Source organism: Frieseomelitta varia, unplaced genomic scaffold (genome assembly GCF_011392965.1).
Source record: "Frieseomelitta varia isolate USP_RPSP 00005682 unplaced genomic scaffold, Fvar_1.2 scaffold_682, whole genome shotgun sequence".
Taxonomy (NCBI): domain Eukaryota; kingdom Metazoa; phylum Arthropoda; class Insecta; order Hymenoptera; family Apidae; genus Frieseomelitta; species Frieseomelitta varia.
Window position 1 is genome coordinate 325522 of NW_025110459.1, and position 24610 is coordinate 350131.

The following is a 24610-nucleotide window of genomic DNA, read 5'->3' on the forward strand; positions in this document are numbered from 1 at the left end:
GATATTCAGCATATTTCTGACGCGACGGCTATCAGTCGACCCCCTTTCATCCCCTTTCGTGCGCCGTAACTGGCTACGAAACTATTCGCACCGTGCTAATTTCAACGTCGCGCGAATTAATAAATTAATGGAAAAATTCCTGCCCGAGGGGGGATCCGATCGCGAATCACCCACTCCCCTGTAACTCTCCTCACGTGTGAGCGGAGCATTTCTTCTTTTGCCGTCGTTACACGCGCGTTCTTGCTCTACGTGTACGCCGCCGACGGTGTAAATCCTTCGAATATCAACGATCGAAAAATTTTCAAAACGGGGGACGGGGTGAGAAACGAGAGGGATATTGAACAAGGCGCGAAACGACCGGAACGCGGAACGAAGACTTCATTTTCAACGAGGAAAACGATTTTCAGAGCGACTATCTTTCGATAATTTGAAATAATTCCGACAGGAAATCTCTGACGGCGGACAAAGAAGGAAGAAAGGAGATATAGATTTTTGCTTCCCCGCCCAGGGGAAGCGTACGTACGGGTGTACATGTACACCCGATACACTCCGGCCGGGACGAACCCGTAATGTTTCATCGGTCGGCTTAGCGCAGGATTACCATTATGTTTCCCGGATTACGCGTAACGTCGAAAACACCGCGGCCAAAAACGAAATACACTCTTTTTTTTTTCTTTTTTTATCGGGGTAAAAGCATCCAGCCGATTTTTGTTTTTAATACGCGCACGCTTGTCGAAGGGGGGAGGGGGGGGGGGCGCGAAGGGCGAGGGCGAGGGAGGGAGGAGAGGAGGCAGCTATATATTTTTATTTAAATTTACAGAGAGGAAACGCGCGGTAATGCGTCGTCGGATTGGAAACTTGATGCACGCCGTGTAAATGAAAATTTGTTGGCGGACGGGGCAGCCGACGATAAACTGCCGTTTCATTGTGTGCAAACGGCAATCGAGCACGAGCCGGACTGGAAATCCCAGGCGCGTCGTCGCGTCGTTCTCATCAGCCTGCTGCTTGCAATTCGTACATTTGTTTGATACCTTCATATCGATGCCGCCCGCCACCCTGAATCGAAATTGATAGGCTGACAATAACTCGGCGGGGCGTGGAGCGTGGGGAAGAGCGAAAAGATGGTCTCGCGAGGCAATCTTCTTCAGAACGATGGATCGTGCAGTGAGTCGAAACTCGTCGAACGATTCCGCGAAACGGTTCGCTTTTACCATCTACTGCCAAAGTATGAAAAAATAAGCCCTCCCGGTGTAATGATAAAAAAAGAGAAAAGAGAAAAGCTGTTCCGTACCGCGATACGTCCTTTTTACGGCGATATAAAAATACTATGTTTAAAAGAAACGATAGAAAACAGCGTTACACCGGGTGTAAAAAAGACAGGAATTGGAGGAGACGCGTGCAAGGAAAATCGATTAGACGTGTAGTGTCGCGTAAAAATCACGTCGCTAATCAATAAATTACTCGCCGTTAAGAGGATTTCTTTCAATGGCGATTGCGTATTGTACTTCCTTCTAGACGCTGGGGTTTATCCCTCGACGTAAGTCACTCGTGGCGCGTTGGAAAGTGAAATTTCCCGAAAATTTACCGCCGACGACGTGCAATAAAGAGAGAGAGAGGGGGGGGAGGGAAGGAACAAAAGGAGAAAGAGGAAATACGATAATGTAATGGCACGCGTGCGCGTTAGCTCGATACAGGGTGCGTGTCGGGTTACCTCAAGAATGCTCGTACCTGTTCAACCATGTCGGAGGAACCACTCGCCTAAGTATTCCCAACGATCCCGTGTGCTCACGGGATGTTCTGCCTCTCCTTCCCCGACTCGGTCAGATCTACTACGTGCCTCTGAATAACTCGCGGTCATTAGCAGGCGGTCCTTTTTACATGGAGTGCCCGGCATGTAACACCCTGACGAAATACCTCTCGCCGTTCCCCTCTTTCAACCCCCTCGACCCTCTTTCCGGCGCTCATCTACGATAATGAGTACTATTTCGGTAATGAGGTCGCACGCCATTGAAAATCGCAGAGGAGCACGCGATCTACACTCGCGGAAACAGTGCGAGCCGGTGCTCGGGAGACCGTAAAACTTAATGAACGGAGAAATAACCGTTTCGAAAGAATCCCCGGGATCTATTCCCTCTCGTGCTGGCTGCCTCTATCCTTTCTACTTTTCCACCCTGCTCCTCCTTCACCTCGGAGCGTTCCGGGCAAGAGGGAATGCCCATCTAAACGACCGGTCGACTTTTCACTCGCTGAAGATTCGATCTATCCGACCGAGACGCTATCAACGCCCAACGGTGAATTCCTCCGCTCAAAAACGCGCGCGCCGCTGTAAATCGACTTTCTTGCACGTACACCTCCACCCCTTCGTCCATTTTCTTTCCTCCCTACGCGCCCTTTATACTGTCCCCGCTCGTTTCCTCTTCTTGCTCGATCCTGGCACCCGCGCGCGGAGCTTGGATTGCCTCGCCAAATTTTTTTGTTCGCGCGTCTACAGCCGGAGTATCGTCGATCGGAAATAACGATCGCGGAATAATCTTCTCGGTCGTTCGCGCATTTTCAAAATACAGTGAATTTCACACCCGAGTTGAAGAGAAAAATGTTTGGTTAATTCTCGGTTAATGAAACGACCATTTCTCTGATATTAAATTTCACGTTTAATCGTCATTTGTTCGGAAATTTTATATTCGGTAATATCTCTTTTGCTATTGTGTTTCAACGATACATTACTAAATACTCGATGGATTATTCGTAAATAATGTGAAATGAAATATTTACCACTAATGATCTGTTCATCTTGCGAGTGAGCGAAATTTTGGTTACAAAGGGTTAATTCGGTAATTCTAATTTTCATGGTATTTCTCCGGATTTTAACGAGTTTTCGGCTCTTGCGCGTTATGCGGTGCAAAACGATTTTCAAACAGGTGAACTCGTGTCAATTTAATGAGACAAGTCTCGTTTGTTTAGCGGATGAACGCGATGAGCCGTTGGAGATTTAATGATAAATATGTTGTTTTGGCAACAAACAACCAGGGCGTTCCGCGTAATTTATTTAAACCAGAATATAATGTGTTTGAACACGATGTTTGTCAGTCATGGAATGTGATTGCGAGTGCTTGTCCTATGTTTATTATAATTCGTAGAGTTATGTCAAATTTTATGTCCCCGGGAAAAATGGGATGTAAAACGAGTAGATCCGTGGATGAAGTAAATATTGATTGCGGATAATAAAATCAGCCGCCTGCTGTAAAACCAATACTAGCAAATCCGCGAGTTACATCTCAAAGGTTAGGAGGCATTCGTTCTCAACGATCAAATCGATTGAATTCTGGGTTACTCATGGAAATCGAGTGTGAATTTCTCAATTCTACTGTTTAAGTATGCAGAAAGATGATATCAGTATGTATCGTTCATAATAAATCAGAGTCAACGTTCTTGAAAATTTGTATTGCAAATTTTATTTATTTCTTTTTTACTTCATGGTATTAGTTTATTTGAGACTACAAGAAAGATTAATTCACAGAATCTTGAGCAAAAGACACGTTTCTAGGAACAATTTTGTTCACTTTTCTCGACATACGAAGTACAGTAAACGAGATTATGTCACGGTGTAAATTTTCCATGACTTTCGTGGATTGGCATTATTCAGCAATTTCAGTTTCAATTTCACTCTTAATTGATACGCGGAGTACACTATTTTCTCAAGTAATCCATACTTTAGCAAACTTACAAATACTAAACTAAAGGTAACTAAAATGCACGAGGTTGCGTCGCGCCTACGATATTTCCGAGTGTCTTCAAATTTAATTCCCAGGACGCGAAGATCGTCGTTGTTCGGGCGAGGATCGACTCTAACGATCCACTTCGTTTGCGCGATGTTTCGCCACATCCTCCTCTTTTCTTTCAACGGGTCGCGTCGAAGCTGGTAACTCAATTCGCGCATAATGACGTGGCAAGGCACGGTACACGATAGACACGAGCTGAAATTCTCACGAGAAGTTGCCGTTACGCCTGGGCCTTTGATTTCGCCTGGTGCTCGTCGGGCAATGGTATCGGTTTGCCTCTGACTCTCTGACTCTCTCTCTCTCTCTCTCTCTCTCTCTCTCTCTCTCTCTCTCGGTCAACTTCTCACCGAGCAAAGATACGATCTAGCCGAGCGGAACGTTATCACCGGGCCGGAAATTTCTCGGGGCGAGGTGGTGGTCGTCGCCTTGTGCGAAACTGATTTTCGATTTCGCGTTGTCCCACTTTCCTCCGCCATTTCTTTCGTCGATTTTTACTTCTTGCACGAGGTCAGACATGCGACGCGAAACGTTCCAGACGGAAATAATCAACGCCTGATTATTTCTGTCGCCCACGTGGTTCTTCGCGAACAACTCGCTACCAGTACAGACTCAGGCTGATCTGAATAAATAATATCCTTTCGGAGGATTCAGGCTTCTCTGCTATTTCTCAACTTGATTCGACTCTCTTTTCGACAGTGTTATTGGCAACTTGATTTCTGGATTCCTTGATTCATATTCACTGTTGTCTACCGTCTGAACAAAATCGACAGCATCTTCGCTAACGACATAGTATCTTTCGTCGACATAATAATATCGGAACAAATTTATCATAGAATCTCGAAATGCAAATTATAGATGTCGAGCAGCAAGACTTACCTCGAACTTGTGGAACGTCGCGAGGACAATTATTGAGCATAATATGTTAAATTATAGAGAGAAAAGAGAACTGGAATTATTATAAAAATTTCAACATAAAGAGTGGGTGATAGGTGTTAATTTTTCGCGTGACATAAGTAACGTTCATTCACTGGACATGTCATCGTACATCTCGATCATCCATGTTTACAGAATACGAAATTTTATAAAACAATTTAACAACATAATTTCAGATTTTCTCTCTCTTACAATTGCTTGATATTCTTTATTAAAATTAACATTGATCTCTATAAACAGAAACGTAATCGCACAAATCTATTTACTTTAGTTATCATCATTACAATTGTAACGACTTACATATGAAATTAAAACAACAGATCTTGTTCCAACATTTTTTTCAATTTCATATATTGTTAGATTAAATTCAACAAAGATAAATATATTTTCAATTATGGATTATAAAATTTTGTTATTTATTTATTTGATACTATTTATTCCTTCAAAAATTTTTATTTATAGAATTACATGAATATATAAATTTAAATAATTTTTTATTAAAACATTTTTATTGTTTAATGATATTAATTTTGTTATCAATAATTTTATTAATTTTAAGTCCCAATATATTAACAATTACATTAGGATGAGATGGATTAGGATTAATTTCATATTGTTTAATTATTGATTATAATAAATTAAATTCATTTAGTTTAGTGGATTAATAGCAATTATTTTGAATCGTTTAGGTGACAGAGGTTTATTAATAATTATTTCATTTTTGAGAATATTTGGAAGATGAAATTTAATCATTTATATAAAATAGATAAATTATTGATATTTATATTATTAATAACAGTTTTTACAAAAAGTGCACAATTTCCATTTTTTGTTTAATTACCAATAGTAATAAATAGCTTCAACTCCAGTATCATCTTTAGTTCGTTCATCAGCATTATTGCAGGAGTATTTAATAATTTGACATGAAAATTTATTAAATATAAAATATAAAGGTTTTATTTTATTAATTTCAGGATTAATTTCAAAAAAATTATTGCTTTTTCTACATTAAGTCAATTAGGATTTATTTGAAGAATTTTATGCTTAATCTTGTCTGTACGCGAGCAGGGTTTACAATGAATGTTAATGTAGACATAGTTACATATCTTCGCGTCTCAATAACGACTCGCGAATCAATCAGTCGGTCGAACACGTTCGCGAGAAACATGACAACGATAATGAACGACAAACTTGAGATAGGCGTATAGTTGCAAAGATTCTCCCGCGACTGTTCCACGAAAATCTGCCGGATACTTGCGCGAAACTCCCGACAATCTATTTATCCCGCGTTTAAACTTGTTCTTACATGCTCTGCATCGCGAAGGCAACGCGTGTTCCGGTTTTCGGAAAGCCCGCCGGGGGATTTCGGTTACGACGTCATAATTTATATTTGTCGCTGTTGGCACGCCACCGAGCCAAGATGTAGCTCGCGTCCACGTTCTTCAACTTTTTGACTGATTCCCGATGCATTTTTAAAACGCAGCGAGCTGCAGAGATTTTTGCGCCACATTGTGTCGTAAATTTGTGGAGTTTCCATAGATATCTCACTTGGTCGATTTTTTTAAGTTATCTTCACAGTCTAGATATAACATACGTATACCATCTTGCATAGGCAAGACCTACCTAGTGTTGATTAGGTCAAAAGGTTGATATTTTTGTTTAGTTGCACGAAATTCTTCTGCTATTAATCGTCTGTATTTTATTATAGCAAATTCTCTGCTAGATTTAAGACTACAATTGTGTCACTTAAGTTTCGTATTCATTTCTAACAAATGGCTGACACTTTGCCAAATTTTTTAAATCTCTGACCTCGCTGAGCAAAATTAATCTTCAGCCAGTTTCAGTTCATCATTGATGAACTATAGCTATTTTATCAACTGTAAGGAGATTTATTTAAATTAGAATATTCATTGAGCTGCAATTAATTTAGAACTTACACAGACGATAGCGTAACGTATCTAGTAAAAAAGTTATCAATTCTTGCGCACACTGTATCGATATCGCATAAACGATTTTACCAATTTTAAATTCTCTTCTGTCCGACGTTCGTCAGAGAGCTCGATAAAAAGTTTTCATCGTCACGGATGATTACGCGGTAGGTAACCAATCGGGATCGAGTTCATTACGCAGGAAAATGTATTCGAACGGCGTACAGCGGAGCCGTACGTCCCGTTTCATTGTAAATTAGTCGAGTCATCTAAAACAAGGATTCCCGGTATCGCGGACAACCGCTCCGCTTGTAATCTGCGGCGGCTGATTGGACCGGAAAAGTCGGGTATGCGAGACACGGCGTGTACCGGATACGTCGAAACAACTCGTCGGTTCATTGTGTCAGTGGCCGGCACGTTCCACGAGGGGCGCGACCGCGAGTAAAAATAAAGGAACGACAGAGGCTGCTTCGGACAGAAGCTGGCAGAGAACAACGAGAGAGAAAGAGAAGGGAAGTGGCACAAGGAGGGGAAAAAAAAAGAAAGAGAAAGTGGAAAGTGAAAGAGAGAGAGAGAGAAGAGTAGACCTGGTGAAGTGGTATAAGAAGGGAGAAATGAATGAAAAAAGAAAAAGTGGTGGATGACGAGGGGGGAAGGAAAGTGAAAGAGAGAAAGAAACCAGAGAGAGAGAGAGAGAGAGAGAGAGAGAGAGAGAGAGAGAGAGAGTGGCAGGGTGAAGAGGCAGATGTGATAAATGGTAATTGCGCAAAAGTACCGCGGAGGACACGAGTAACACCCGTTCCTCATTAGAGGCTTGTTAGGGCGCCGAGACATAGAGTGACGGAACGCGTGGAGAGGGACCGGAGGGCAGAGAAGTCAGTGTTCGTAGAGGCGCCTCGTCTTTTCTACCCGTACACGCGCGCCTTATCCTTTCTTCTTCTTTCGCCGCGTGTCTGTGCTCTTGCTTTAGGTCAGATCAACCCGCGCTCGTTTCCCTCCGTCTTAATAAACAATCGTCTTGATAGTGTCGCTTCGCTTTCTCCGCTTTTGCTCAATTCTGCTCGGGTACGTGTTTCCAAAGTCGAGAATCTTTTGTCCCAAAATTGCAATATTTTCTCAGTTTAGGTATGACCAAATACACAGGCAAAAGAAATAATAAATTACTTTAACTTCTCAATAATTTCTATCCAGTGGTGTTAGGGCGACGAATTATTGTATACGGAATTATTGTAACTCGTTATGGTCCGCAATTGGTTGCTCAGCGCAAGTCATTCTACGATTTGTATAACATCGTCACTCGCGAGTAGTAATCGAAAACCCACGAAACGGAACTGGATTCGAATTTGTAAGTCATGTATATATCTATTTGATTACACGCGCAATTGTTTCGGTCCGCACACAGAAAAGTCGATTCCTCCTTTTCTTTTCGCGGAACACTCGGAAATCACGTTTTAATCGCGTTTTAATCGCGTTGAAATTGCGTTCTTTCTCACAAGCAAAGTCTCTCTCTCTCTCTCTCTCTCTCTCTCTCTCTCTCTCTCTCTGGTATTTGATTTAATAGGACGATATAAAAGGGACCGTTCTCTCTTTCTTTCGTTTCTTTTCTGTCTCTCCGCGGGCGCTCGGACGACAGGGCAATGTTATTTTGAAAATGTGGAAGATTCCTTGAGCGCAAACATGTCGGAGCGCGACGGGGACATGAAAGGCGTAATTTAAGAACCCGCCGCGCCGCGTCTCTTTGAATGGAAACTTAAATCACTTCGTTTCTCTTTCTGACCGCGAATACGTTTTCATCGGGACCGACGTGCTTCGTTACGGGCTTCATAATTTGTCGCTTTTGTCCGTTGACGGATCATTAAACGGATGAGACATTCGATTAAAATTGTATCCTCCCCGGCTGAATACGTCCCTGGCTTTTATAGCGGTGTGCTACAATGCTATTTTGGCGACGCCGCTTTCACGCTAACGTCTCGGCTAATTGACGGGGACGATGGCGAATACGGAGTTACTAACGAGTTCGCTTCTATTCAAAAATAACGCTATAACGTGTCCCCGTTGCGGAAATTTTGTTCGTTTAGATCGGAAAGTCAAGACAGTTGCAAGCGAATTGTCACGAATGGCACAGCCACTCGATCCTCAAGTAGCATCAATTCAGTTATAAACGAGCGTGGTCGTTTAATAAAATGAAATTTAGGATATTTTCTATCTTCCATTCTCCATTTTTGCCGTAAATTTTTTTTAACATTTTCCGTTATATTTTTGTAACATTTTGAATTTTTATTGCGGAACTGTGAATATTTTATTTCTTCGAAGTGATCTGTTAAATTTACGCTGAAACAGGAGTTGTAGCTGTCATCCCAAGTTTCACGTTCAACTTCTATAAATGAACACCTCCAGTTTGGAATGTTTAATATTCTAATATATAGCATATGTAAAGTCACTCGGATCTCTCTGCAGGATAAATTTTCATTCACCTTTAATTATTCCTAGGTATCTTTTTGAAATCTGCGATTGAAATATTTAAATGAATTAGTACATAAGCATGTAGTTGCCTAAAATAAGATCAGAAACGAAAATTATATTCAAAGATCTCATTTGAAGTTCATTTGACGTAAGAAACAAAATTATGCACCACGAAATCCGTTTAGAATTCTCCAACGTAATTTTGCCAGTCTATTTAACATACTACAATGCGTTATTTCAAGTATGAACGTTGAATCTCAATCGTCAAAACGATCGTGAATTCATCAGACTCGACGAGAGCCACTGCGAACTAATTAAATTATCCGAGACTCGTCAAAACCCAGCAAAGGTCGCTTCAGACTTACGAGACCCTAGGCAGAAACTATCCTGGACACGTCAGCCTCGATAAAGGTCAACTCGGCAGGAATTAACAACCGTAGAAGCTGAAGACAGGAGTTACACCATACGCGTCTCACACCCAAAGAACCCAGATTCTAAGGGCGCAGCTTGAAACCATTTCTAAGCCGAGAAACCTCGTAACTTCGTGGTCCTCGGCTCTCGAGGACCAAATACGACACGGCTCTGTGACATTACGACGAAAGAAAATAAACGGGAGTTTCAATGCCAGTGACTACTTATTCGTTCAGTGAAGCTACTTATCGCTGAAAGGTTCATACTTTGAGCGTTGAGATAGCGTAGCAGAAATTAAATGAGAAGTTGTATAGGTTACGTTTGAACACTAGAATGATCAAAATGAAAAATTGTTCACTTTTTTTTTTTTATAGATTGACAGCAGCGTGAAAATTTTAAATGTACGAATGCTCAAAGTGTTCACTGCCGTATCATAAAATTCTTAAAATAATCTTAAGTTCTCTAATTCACTAAATTTTAAGGATCTGTGTCGAAAAGAAACAACTTCCTATAAACGCCTATAAATTTGTATGAAATGTTATTTTCTTTGAAAAAGAACTTTTATTATAATATAATATAATATAATATAATATAATATAATATAATATAATATAATATGACACAATATAAAGACGTAATATTACAGAGATGAACCTTAAGGGGTTAATTTCTTTGATGCAACGTTTCATGCTTTAATCGTCGGTGGTTCCAGTGTTAAGAGTGTCTGGAGAACCTCTTTTTCAAGAATTTGACAAAATTTGACAAATTTGGGGTGACCTCTATCCAATACGAAACGCTCTGAATAATTCCTATCGGATGGGTCTGCCAAATCTGGAATAAATTTTACTGGATTTTCACGAATCTGACACGACTTCTACCGTGTTTGACAAGTCTAATGTGACTTCTGTTGGTTCTGGCAAATCTGAGAAGACTTTTATCGGATTTAACGTGTCCGAAATGACTTCCGGCAATCTCCGTGGCTCTTCGATGGTTCTTATCAATTTTTACGAGCCAGAAGGGAGATATTTTTCCCAGTGTTATCCTACAATAGCAGCTAGCAAGTTCGTGCGCTCTAACAATTAGAGTAGATCTCCGAATTTCATTCGTTTAAACTAAATTGCAGTAAAATTTATTAAATTGTATCAGAAATTTGAACTCTATTTACTTGAATGTGAGTAGAGTTAACTGTAAGTAGAGTTAATATATGAATGAAAAATCACTGACAATAGATTCCTGTTGTACTATATGAATTCTAATTATACGGGATGACTGATTATAATTTATAAATTCGACTGTATGAAATTACTATAAATTGTGTGTATGTATTTGAAATTACTGGCAAACGACAGTGATGTAAAAAAATAATCGTTTGATAAATGAAAAATGATATAGATTCATTTAAGAAAGTGTATGTCGCTTTTGTATAATCACTATTTATCTGAAGAAAATCTCTTGCAAACAATTAACTTTTGATCTGAATCGATTTTTTAATATAATAGCTAGTTTATTAGTTATTTGTCTGCTGATGAACTTTAAATTTTTGAATGTTTTATTGTACATTAATCGTTCAGGGACAAAGCACTAAATATATATAATTAGATAATTTACTATAATTATATATATAAACGAAAAATATTGTTGAACTTTTACTATTTATGTAATTAATTTCTGAAAATTAGCAAAAGTTCAAATCAACGTTAGGCGTCACTGAATGATTAATGAATTTGAAATCTGTCTAAATATTTCATTTCGTTCAACGTGTGTGGAAAATGACTACTTTTAGCAGTGGCTCTTGTTAATATTTACAAGCTGGAGTAGATACATTTCCTAGCCGAGTGGTCTCGTTGCAATAACCAACCACAAGTTCCTACGCTGTTAATAACGTGATAAATTCCCATTAACACATTGACAGTCACCGCTACGTAACCAGTGATATTTCATTCCATCGAAGAATATTAATTTTACTTTGCCAACTTTAATAATATCTATCTTTATAAATCGTAATTTTATTCTTTCCGCTGCCATACTCGTCTACATTCGGAGATCTTACTAATGAAACTTCGCTGAACACTTCGTTTTGCAACATTTCGTTTTGAATATCCACCGCATTCGCGCCAAGTGTAAGAATTAACGCCTTATATTCAGCGTTATTAACGATTCCATTCCTCGTCTTGGTTACACGGTTGCAAACTCGATTCGAACAATCCACCGCGCTTACCCCGATTCCTCCGCCAGTTTCACACTTTGTGCATTATTCAAACAGATATAAAAAGAAAAAAAGAAAAGAGGCAACGCGCCTCGTAGCTCGGGTATCGCCTCATTGATTTACACATCGGCGTCGCGAGGAGCGTTATCTGAAAATTAAAATCAGAGTTCCATTTTCGTTGGATGGCTCTGGTTTCCTCGACTGTTGGCGGCGAGCGAGCGGGGAAATATCCCTCTACCCGCGCTATTAAGGAAGTGAATCTGAAAGAAATTGTAGCAGACCGGATAAAGGAGAGGCGTAAGGGAGGAGGACGAAGGGTTGGCGGGACCAGAGGGGAGGGAGAGACAGGCAGGGTAAAAAGAGTCGGAGGGAAGGCAGTTTATGCATGTAAATCGTCGGTCCTGACTCGCTGTTTGTTGTTCTTTGCTTCGCCGGAGCGCGTCGACGTTTTACGTGCGCCGCTGTATTTTATTGCGAAAGGTAACTATATATGTGAATACGTACATATATAAACACACACACACACACACACACATACACACGCAGACAGACCAGTCAGGTGAACGTGGTTGCGCGCATACATATACATGCGCCCAGGGGTTTCGCTTTTCCATCCGCTTTTGTATCCCTGAATTCCCTTCGGCAGATCGACTGGTGGCGCATGCACTTTTCGCAGATACGGCCGATTCATCGGAAGCTCGTGCATTTACGTTATGCGTGTCTCTTATAAATAATGTATCTGATATACAATGACCGACATCTTTCCTGTCGAACCTCCGAATTGGTCGATTATTGTCGCTAATTGTCGCGCTTTCGATGCATCGCTTTCGATCGCGCAAATTAACCTCTCGATTGAAGATTTTCTCTTGTAACTTTATTACACGCTGGCCTCTACTGTTCTCGTGTATAAATGATCGAAATAAATATAAATCAATGCTAATCGCGCGTAAATATAAATATTACAAATATCCGAAATAATTTGGCAGATGTAGTCTGAACCGAATTCTTCCTAATCGATTGTTATTCGGCTCGTCAGTTAACTACCGGCTTGAAGAATTTGATCAGTCGTTTTTCAATATTTCCATTCGGGAAACGAATTTAACACTGCAACTACCGGCGATTGAAACGTAAAATTTCCATCGGAGATGTTAAAGTGAAAAAAAAACGAAACGAAATACACGAGCTTTATTTTGCTAACGCTATTCTACGTCTGTAAAATATCCAACAAAAATTACAAATTGATTCATTTTCCAAATTTCACCATTTCGGTAGTTCTATCGTTAAAGATTACTCGAGGAACAAGGTTAGAGACGTTCCAAACCACTCGCCGCTGGAATTAGTCGTTAAGAGGCCATCGCAATGCGGCATTTGTTCCAACGATACACACACAGAGTGTCGATTCCATTCGATTAACCGGAATTTCATCGTCGCTTTTATTTGCTGAATCAAACGAACGGATAGTGCAGCCTTGCCAATGTCGTGGCTCGACCTAAAAAAAAATTGCACCAGTTTTCACCGGCAAAGGGCGGACGTTCTTTTACGTCGACCCTCACCCCCGATCATTATCGTCCGCCGCTCATCTCGCGACAATAAATCACGCGAACGACCAATAAATGCCAGCGGGTCGTGTAGGTTGGACAAACAAATCGAGCGCGGCCGGCGCTGGTTCCCAAACGCGTCGAATAAATCTGTCCGCGCGATCGGTTAATTAACAGATAAACGTCTTACACAGTTGCGACAAATGATTGAACGCGACGGAAATTACGCGCGACGACGGAACGGCCGACTTCCAGATGTCACGCGCACGACAACGTTCTTAATTTGAATCACGCGCGGGCTCTTCGCTTTTAAAGAGGTTCGGAAAGGCTGAGGATCTGAGAATTTCTCAGATTATGCGCGACGTGAATTACACAGGGAACCTGCGTTCGAAAAGACGTTTAAAAGATCAAACGATAGTTTATCACGATATCATAAAATCTAGAATTCTAGAGTTCTTGAGATTTTCGAATCGCTGACATTTTTCTAAATATCTTCCGTTTCGCCGAAAATACGTGTCACGATTTCTTGTTTCACGACTTCATGTCAACAGTTGCTCCTTGCAACTTCCTTTTTGTTTAGTGAAACGCAACGATTCGAGAATTCTAGCGAGGTTAAAAAAATAAGATTTGGTAGGAAAAAATTAATGGCAAATGAGAAATTATTTTACGTAAATTACACGGGGAACCTGCGTTTAAAAGATGTTTAAATAGGCCGAAAGATAATTTATCACGATATCATAAAATCTAGAATTCTAGAGTTCTTGAGATTTTCGAACCGTTTCGCTGAAAATACGTGTTACGATTTCTTGTTTCACGACTTCATGTCAACAGTTGCTCCCTGCAACTTCCTTTTTGTTTAGTGAAACGCAACGATTCGAGAATTCTAGCGAGGTTAAAAAATAGAATTTGACAGGAAAAAAGTTAATGGCAAATGAAAAATTATTTTCACGCAACGTTGGCCTTTGTAGCAGTAAAGTATTCTACCATTATACCGAACGTTGATACACGATCAGAAATTTAATCCAATGACTCTGATGCTCCAGGATGGAAACGCGCGAATCAGTGGCGAAGATCAGAGCAAAGATCGGGGAGAGTTGCGTTTGGAAATGGCCCAACCTCGATTGCGCTTAGTCCCCGGTTTTTTCACTGCATCGACTGAATGACTCAGCACCGGTTGTCGCCTTTCCTGGACGACGACGTGCTTCTTGAAGAAGACTAACGATCACGCTTAGACGCGAGAGATTAGGGAACAGATGAACAAATACCGATGTCACCGGGACACGCAGCCAAGTCGAATAGTTATGCAAATATCACTCGTTCGTCCGTGCACTGGCCCACGAAATAACATTGAAACACCTTCGACACTTTTTCAAGACTCTTAAAACACTTCACTTTCATCGATTCTGAATTATCAAATCTATCTCGATTTGTTCGTTCGTTCTTTCTTCTTGCTTCGCTCGGTCGGAAAAGAAACAACGTCGAGAGACAACGTCCAATCGTCCGTTTCACACGGTGGTCTTCAAGACGAGTCGGTGTTCCTTCCTCCGAGAATAATGGACATTAATGGCCGCCGCGGCCAAACACTTCGTGTGTTTGCGCGCGCCTTTCCTCCGCGCGGCGGAGGTAATCCGTGGGTCAAATAAAATCATTTACCAGCACAATGAGGAACATACTTTCAGCCACTCTCGTCTTGTTGAGAAAGTACTCGGTTTAAGTGCTGATTACAATCCCCTCCGTTGCTTCAATGGCCAGCAAACTGCCGGATCATCCGACGCCATTGTTCTCCTCACCTGCGAAACACACGTTGCGAGGCGTTCTCGAGTGTTTCGAGAGTGTGTCGAACCTGCGGAACGTGTTTCGTGGAATCCGCGCGGCGTTTATAGTCGCACCGGTACACGCCGATACACGCAAACGCATAGCGTGCCGAGTTTCACGTTAAAAACTATTTATAACGGGGACGCGAGGCACGCGGCCGCGAAGCAACGCTCGCCGCTAGTTTCTTAATTGACCCTCCACCGTCGCTTTGTAGCACCTCCTTTGAACCTCGCGCTGCCCTCGTAATCATTAGCCTGAAATATTCGCCACAATATTGAATTATTAATCATCGTCGCCGGTCGCTGTTTGTTATTTTCCATTCGCACCTATTCACGATCCGCGTAACGGCGGAAGTAACGGGGTCATTATTTAATCCTTTCGATACCGACGAAAACATCCACTACAAACTGCCAGCGCTAGGTTCGAAATTAAATGATGAAAATCTAGTTTCAAGTGACAATAACAAGATTGTGAAATAAAAGGTATTTCGAGGGATGAACAAAGAATAATTTCCAGCGAGTGAAAATTTGTGTTCGGGCTGAAAGGATTAAGAAAATATTTGCTGTATAATATAATATAATATATAATATATAATAAATATATACTGTATATATAATATGATATATAATAAATATATATAATATAATATAATATAATATATATATATATATATATATATATATATATACTGTATAATATATTTACTGTAGAACGGTGTTTTCGAGGCGTTTCTTTTTTATTTTCTTGAAGAGAAGTAATGGAATCATTAGCGTAAATGTACTCAGAAAAGAAGGTCATCGTTTAAGATAGATTTATTTGCGAGAGCAAATAAAAAAATTCTTTGGAATTCGACTATAGACTTTTGAAAATTTAAAAATCAATTAAACACCTTTGATCGCGACGTACAGTTTATTTTATTGTGTGGAATAAAGTAACAGAATGCAGGGCAAGTACGTCTACGACATTAGTCGGTTTCTCCGCTCGTTAGTTTAATTCACGATCTCGCCGCGCTACAAGTAGATTACATTGTGATATACTTAAACTTAAATTAAAATTAGGAGAATTAAATTAAGGTGGAGTTACGCGTGCAAAAATACACCAAACAGGAGTAACACGTAAAAATGTACGGTTTGCATAAAGCGAAGTACTTACTAATATTTAACAAAACGAAGTAAATCTCTCTTTACTTCGTTTCTTTCCGTTTCTTTAATCGTTTGCACTCCAACTAATTTCGTAATATAACCTACCAGTAATTAAAAAATATTATCAACATTATTACAAATAATATCCGCGTTTAAAAAATATTATCTATGAACAATCGCGTTTAAAAAATATTATCTATACACGTTTGTTTTATCTTGATTCTTTGTACGAAAAATAAATTTGAATCGTGCTCTTGGAAAATTATAATTTTTCATTTCTCTTTATGGTCACTACTCCCAATATTACAAGTAACTTAATAATATTCGTTTACTCAAATGATTTTTATATACTAAAATCGATAAATTGAAAATCTTCACAATACCTTTCTTTCTCCACTTCTCAATGATAAAAAATCATTTCGCGAAAAATTTCACGCATCAATTCTTATCACCGTACTGGTATTAAGTGCAAAGAGTTGGTCGTGTAATTAGAAATAAAATTAGAGGCAAAGATTAGGTTATCTAGTGATAACTAAATCAACGTTAAAGCTATCGTCAGCGTATGTAGGATAAACGAGAGCCAATGCCACGATACATAAATTTGGCTTCGTAAAAAATACTGCCAGTTCCCCGGTGAGCACCTAACTAGGGTACAAGTGCAGCTTCCTGTGCTCAGCAACCATACGCTTGAGTACGTACTCACGACTTTGACTTGTATAAAGACGTTGTTCTAACGCGGTACCACTCAACGTTCTCTCTCTCCCCCTCTCTCTCTCTCTCTCTCTTTTTCTATCTTTCTTTTGAGTGCTCCTAGAAAAGAGCTAGACGACGTTCGTCGTGAAGAAGAGGACCCTTTTATGGTTTTGCAGCGACTAACCACGCCAATGAGCCCCGTAGACGTTTTCACTGCAATTCCATCGTGGTCCGCGAGGCTTCAACTTCGTCGAGAGGAAATTGAATTACAATTAACACCGGCGGAGTGCTTTTCAGCTACCGTTATTTTCGTTTGCCTGAAAACACCATTAACACAAAATAGTTTCCACGAACGGACGAGAAGAGAGTGGAAAGAAGGAAAAGGATTCTTGACCGATTGGGATATTTGCAGTCAAGTATCAACTAGAAATTATTTGTGACATTTCACGAAGTAGATGTTAGAGTAAAATTCTGAAGCAGAATTATATAAATTATATAAATTAGTCGTGAGACTAATTAGTAGCTTATGTGATTCGGCTCGACTGACTTACCATTTTATTGGTGATTTTTATAAGGAGTTCGAGTAAGTGGATTCAACCAACAAAAGTTCTTTTATACTTCATCCTGCTATACAGCACTTTGATTCTATTTTTAATTTTAGTGTATAGTACAGACCGTATTTATTCGAACGATACGTCAACGGACAAGGTTATTCTTTAACACTAGAAGTACCAAATGTAAGTGTAATGTTCGTAGCGAAGAAGTTACAGTGGCAAAATACGAGAAAAAGTTAATATATTTTATTAAAAATTACAGTATTTAAAAATACACTGTAATAAATTTATAAAATTTCTATAAATCTAGAAGTATAAAAATATCTATAAATTAATTTCTATAAATATAAAAATATCTATAAATTAATTTATATTTATAGATTTTTATATTTTTAGGTTTCTATAAATCTATAAATCTATAAAATTTCCACAGAAAATTATAAATTGGTCATTTCGATTAAATTCAAATTTTAATTAGTCACTTTGGCAGTTTCAGCGTTGACTGACGAATTTAAAACAGAAACGTGCTTTCGTCTAATCGAGAGATCTTTAATGCACACTGACGGAAGCTTATAGGAAATTTCGCCGACGTTACGTGGCGAAACGTAACGGCGAAAGTATGCCACCGACTGTTCATCGTTTCGCATCGACAGACATCGCCGGGATAAGATACCATGGAATTATGGAGGGCTTTATTCGAGAACCGTGTATCGCGACGTTTAGATTTATAGCGTTGTATGTGCAGGCCGGTCGACGTTCCATTTATCAGAATGGTACCTGTAGCATTCGCTCCGAAATGGCTGCGAAACATCCGCAAACTTCGATTCCCCCGCGAACAAATGGATGGAGTTTCGCAAAAAGGAAGAAGCGCGGATGGAAAAATCACAATGGGAGGCGGCTTCGGATGCCTCGGCGTTTCCCTTCCTATTGTGCGCCGACTCGTGAAAAATGCACACTGATTTTCCGTAACAATGCTGACGAAAGGAGAATTTTTACCGATCGCCGGACTAAAGAGATGTACCGTGAAATATTTCCAGCCGTCTTGCTGGATACGTGTATCCTTCATTGGCTCCGACGTTCGTACCTTACCCAGCTACAAGCCGCGCGGTTTATCATCGATGTTCAATTACGCAGATGTTCATTTACCAGACTTTTATGCGTTTACGCGTGACGTACGAACGCGTACCACAAAATACCACACGTGTCCATTTCTGGATGTTACAGCGCAGCAAATTTTATGCACGCAATTTCTCGCACCGAATGTTTTCTGTTTCTTTTTTTCCAAGAAAGAATTGTCGAGAGCATAATCTTTGTCAATCTTGAATATCACAGGCTTTTCCCAATTTTCGCTATCTCTACCTGTTATATGTTTTTCAGTGCGACGTTCCTCTTAAAAAAAAGGATAACAAGAACTGTACACGTCACTTTCCCCTCTCTCAACTGACTCTCTCGCCAAAGAAACAGTAGCGAAATAAAAATCCACCGAGAACAGAAACACGTGTTTCGCATCGATACGTCACAGCGCGTCCAACGTTTGCGGAGTATCACGGCTTTGGACGAGCGGCAAATCCAATCGTCGAACGTCGTTAGAAATCGATCTCCCTTCTGTTCGATCGTATTTACGATGGTCGCGGTTCGCGAGTTTTCGTCTCGACGAGCGGGGACGGTGTGTGTGTTTGGTGGGCAAATATTTGAAAGAAACGCGAGCGTGCATCGATCGGTGCGAGTCGACGCGAAGGAAGAAAGCCGGACCGGCGACACTTTCTTTTTCGGCACGCACGAATTTTCGGTGGGAATCGCGGGAGCGTGCCGTCGAACAGGACACGGGGATCACGCGAAGGATCGGACCGCAAACTTGCCGTCGATGCTTTTTGCTCGTTGTTAAATTCCCTCGTCGAAAGGCCGACACGGTAGCGATGAAATACCACCGATAAAAACGTGAAAAATTGCCGTCGATTGCTATGTGAACAATTCCAATATCGCTCGTCGTTCTCCTTCGTCCCCTTTATATTTCTCTTGAAACCCGAAAGAAAACGACAAGACAGGCGAGGAGGAAAGGGAAAGAGACAGATTGAAAAATATGAACACAGAGGAGTTGTTTTAATTATAGAGAACCGAACAAAAAGTTCTTCTATCGTAAGACATATTTAGAAACATGCCTATATACCTATATTAGGTATCGTGAAAAATTTTCAGTTGATAATTTGCAAATGTACCTAATTAACTTAAAATTAAAATTGAAATTACAGGATTTTCAGTCATTATTAAAGATGAACCGTGAAAAGTTAAAAATTCAAGCTTCTGTGTTCTATATGTTTAAACTCGAGATACGTATGCAGGCAAAGCAAATTTACACCGCGCGTGGAAAAGGTTCTATTAGCGAAAAAATGGTTTAAACGGTTTAATCGAGACAATGAATCACACGTAGCAGAGGATGAACTGACTTTGGGACCACCCCTGTTGTCGAAGATAAAGGACAATGTAAATATTTATACGTTCAAACACACGAGAAAGACGTGTCCAAGTGCATAAGTGCTTTCATAAATCATAAATGGATGACCAGAAGCTATATTTCTATAAAATACACTTTATAAAAATATATTTCTATAAAGTGTATAAATATGAAATGTATGTGTATTTCAAAAATCGAGATGAATTTTTTCTCAATGCTTTAATGTATTCCGACTCAGAAGTTTGAAGCACTGGGTACACATTTTCTATTCAAACGAAATTAACTTTTTCGTATGATTCTGTAAGAGAGAGAGAGAGAGAGAGAGAGAGAGAGAGAGAGAGAGTGAGAGTGAGAGAAATCACAATATACGTACCATAATAAATAACCTCGTATTTATTTAAGAAATTTTATCTCTTTCGATTAAGAAAATTATTTTTTTCAGTGTTTTAACGTGCTCTAGATTTTTGAGAGGGTCGTGTATAGAATCTGGATTCTGTACAGTTGATTTTCTGACGAAACGCGGAATCTCTTTCCTGCTCTCGTTGCATCGAACGAACGAACCATAAACGAGCCGCGTTTTTCTTTTTTCTTTTTTTTTTCACCAGGCCGAAAATCGACAACGAGAGATTCTGTACGGGCGTCGTGATTCCAGAAAACACACGGGCTGCGCCCACGCGTTACAAGCACGCCACTTCGGAAACGAATCCCCCGCCTCGGGCGTTTTACAGATAATTAACTGACATTAACGTTCCGTCCGAACATGCTTTACGCAACGTGTGCTCGTATTTCTCCCTTCTCTTCCGACGTGTACGCATATTTCCGTGCCGGATAAGCATCGCTTTTCCACCAGTTTGTTTTTTTTTTCTCCCCTCCCTTTGTCTCCAGGGCTTATCCTAGAAATTTGGCTGCCTGCTGCGATAATAAATCTTGCTACGTTACCCCAAAAGAAGAGGTCTTGATGACTTCTCAGAAGTATGAAATTAAACTATAGACTTCGTAATTTGTAATATAACAAGATAATATGTCTTGTCACATTACAAGATAATATATATAATATCTATTGTAATATTCTAATATATTATTTAAATAGAATTTGTTATAATATTATCTATCTATCTATATATATATAATTATATATATTATAATATTTATATTATCTACATATATAATAGATATTATGTATATAGATAATATATATAATTTCTATTATCTATTATAAATAATATAATATAATATAATATAATTATAAATAATATATATAGATAATATATCTTGTTACATTATCTCAAAAGAAGGGTCTTGTTTGATGACATTTCAAAAGTACGAAATTAAACTAGACCTCGACACAAATTCTGAATTCTAGATAGTAGTACTGGCTGATGAAAGGTCACAGGTTAACTTAAAAGTAATCAGAAACTACTATTTCATAAGAAGATGATCATTGCGAGATACTCCCCTTCCCCCCTCCCCAAATATTAAAAAAAAACACACTTAAGTTTATATCGTATATAATCGTTGAAAAAAATAATTTTCATGATTCTTTACCATTCGAATTTTGTTTCAGTTTATACCAATTTTGCCCGTTCTGGACCATTTTCGTCGGTTTTCGACGACCCGCCAGCGTTTCATTTCTCTTCTTCCTCTTCCCTGCCATTTTCCTCCCCTTTTGCCCGCTTTTCCCGATCGGTAATTAAGGTCAACACGACGATCCACCGGTAACGACTCCTTTTTCACCGATGTTTTTACCGCGAAATCTATCCGTGACGCGAACCTCGTCGATGTTATCGCGACATCGATTACGTTTTAACGCCCGGGTGCAGTGAAATAGCCGCTGCGCTGGCGGCTGTGCGTTTAATTGCGGACAATGGAGGCCTCGATAAGCGCGAGACCCGTATTTTATCGCGTTTCTTTATGCATTCGGTCTCACGAAAAAGAAAATCGACGATCTCTTCTCCGGGAGAAAGAGTCAGACCTCTCCTACGTACGTATATATATGTACGGATTTAATCCGTCGCATATCTGGGCAAAATATCTCGAAACGTTGTCGTTGTTCGCGCGATAGTTTGTAAAAGGTATCTACGAGGCGTGTTTCCGTTTATGATGAAATAATAATTGGATTTCTAGGGGAATTCCGTCAAAAGGTTTGGCAATCTTGTTTTGTTTTCGATAATTACCGATCGACGAATATTCCTTTGCTTCGGTGTTCAGTCCATACCAGAATATCGTACAGAGAATCTTATAATTAAAAATAAAACACTTTATAATTAAAATCGCAATATAATAAAAGTATAATATAATTGAAACATCTTATTATTAAAAATAAAACAAATTGGTTATGATAGATGCATTCTAATTTGTTCTATGTTCGTTCAGTGTTGAACTTTAGGGTTTTTTTAGTCATTTTAAGCATTCATCTCGTTCGGTTAAATTTAATCTGGCGACTCTTCATAAAATTCGTATAAACTTTTTGAACATGACTAAAGGCACATATTTCGATCCTACTAGTATCTCAATATTTAACAGATAATTAGTAATAATTACTGTATTAATAAATTATAATTATAGATAATTTAATTAGTAAATTAATATAACGGCAATTAATAAATCAGCGTTCAACCACCTTCAATTATTCCTCTTTTATCTGTGCTAATTGACATTAGCTATTCTATTAACTGTATATGTAATAATTAAATTGAACAGATTCATTTGAGTTGCATATTTGCAATAATTCAAAATTATTCAGATACCTGTCCAGGGCAGTGTAAATAATTTAGTTCAAAGTAGTTTTCGCTTGAAAGTGGCAATTTAAAAAAAGTGATACTCGAATGAAGTGTCGATTAGAAAGTATGTGTATCTTCATTAAAAGGTATAAATATTGCTTCTCTTGCTCTTATGGTCGTTACAAATAAACTAAAATTTGACTGTATAGTTTTAAAAGGGAAAAATTGGTTTAGCAATGCAAATTCTACGATCTTCAAAGTTAAAAGTTAATCAAGAATTTGCATAGAGGATGAGTCAAATAAAAGCATAGAGAATTTGCAAAATTTTAACTTATAAAGATACTAAATATTTAGACTGTTAGAATTGGCACTTACTACGTGTAATTATACAAGAAATTATGGAATTACCTTGTATGAAAGCCACTTATGTACGTACATATTTACGTACATATATATTCCACTTATGTACATTTACATACATACACCGCTGAAATTAAGATCCATTGAGACTTTAAATGTTTCATAATTAGAAATAAAAGCCATCTTGACTAAATAAATTTAAACCACAATAAGCACGTGTTATATTTTGCTGTAATTAACTATTTGAAGCATAATTAGTAGAATTGCACTTCGAGAAATAAATTTCTTTCCTCCAATTAGAAATGATAAAAGTTGTCTCGGCTATGACCATATTAGGCGACAACTATACGTAACCGAAAATTTACAATGTGTCACATTTTTAAAAACAAATTCAACAATTCGAAGAAAAAGAAGAGCAGCAAAATGTATGAACGACGATATCACGTCGCAAGTGTCTGTGGAGACGAAGTGTTAGGGGTGATTCAGCCAAAGAGCAGGATGATGTTTAATTTGAAAAGGGAGGTTGGATAGGTTGTAAACAACCGTGGCACTTACAATTAGAACGTGTTAGTCAAGACGCAAACACGAGTCTGCAGCTTTTACAACACAAAGTGGGCACGGGTGCAAACAAAGCAAACAGTGTAGAGGCTTGATTACAATAACCACCTCAATTTAGTGCTAACTCTCCTCAGTGCTAATCCTCTAATTGCTCTTCCGTCGCTCAGGGATACCGTTCTTCGGCAAAATTTCGAAATATAATACTAGATTGATGCGTGCGGAACGTTGTTTTTTTTTTTCAAATATAACGTTGATCGTGCTTTGATGGCTTCTTCAAGACGTCACGTCTCGGTAATTGTGTAAAAGTGATTGTTTCAATTAAATTCCAAATATATTTATCATATGAATCGTCGGTTTTAAAATTTGAAAATATTTGAAATGACGCTTTGATTAATTATACTTGATATTTGAAATCTTTTGATTAATTTATGAATTAAACAATTATTTAGGGTAGGTTGGACAGTAAGATATTTTATGTATTTTTTTTTTGTGGTTGCTTTATTGAAATATTATATTTTTTGTGACACACAACTAATTAAATATAATTACTTCTGTTACAAATTAAAACTTTGATCTCCATCGAAACTTTATAGAAGTATGATATAAAATTCTCGCGTATCTAAGAAATAATTCAAAAAATACTAATCTCGCCTGTCTATCTCCGTTTAACGATCTAATCACGTTTCTCCTCCACAGGAAGCGCGCTATTCCTTCCGTCTCAAAAATTCGGTGCTCGTAAAAACAAAATCAATCAGAAGGAAACACGGCGTGTTCTAAACGAAACGCGACATTAAATCTTCCCCCGATAAATCCTAAACCCACGTTCTAGACTACCAGGTAGAGCAATGCAACGAATGGCAGGGCGCAACACCGGATCAGCCTGAACGAAAAAGAAAAAAAGAAAAGAGAAAAAAATAAGCACTAACAAAGATAAAAAGGAATCGATACGTATATACATATGTATATATATATATCCCCGGCGATGGTATATCGGGCTGCTATCATTCACTAAACAGCTTGTAGGTCGGGTGAGCTTACATCAGATCCAGAGAAAGAGA

At 39.0% G+C, this 24610-nt stretch overlaps 1 long non-coding RNA gene across 1 annotated transcript; it reads right to left on the reverse strand.

The window, feature by feature from the left end:
- Positions 1 to 5691: 5691 nt before the first annotated feature.
- Positions 5692 to 23197, reverse strand: LOC122535221. Its single transcript, XR_006308116.1, has 3 exons — positions 23184 to 23197; positions 7805 to 7812; positions 5692 to 5755 (listed from the first exon to the last, which is right to left on the reverse strand). It is a non-coding gene; the product is annotated as an uncharacterized LOC122535221 (long non-coding RNA).
- Between the last annotated feature and the right edge of the window lie 1413 nt (positions 23198 to 24610).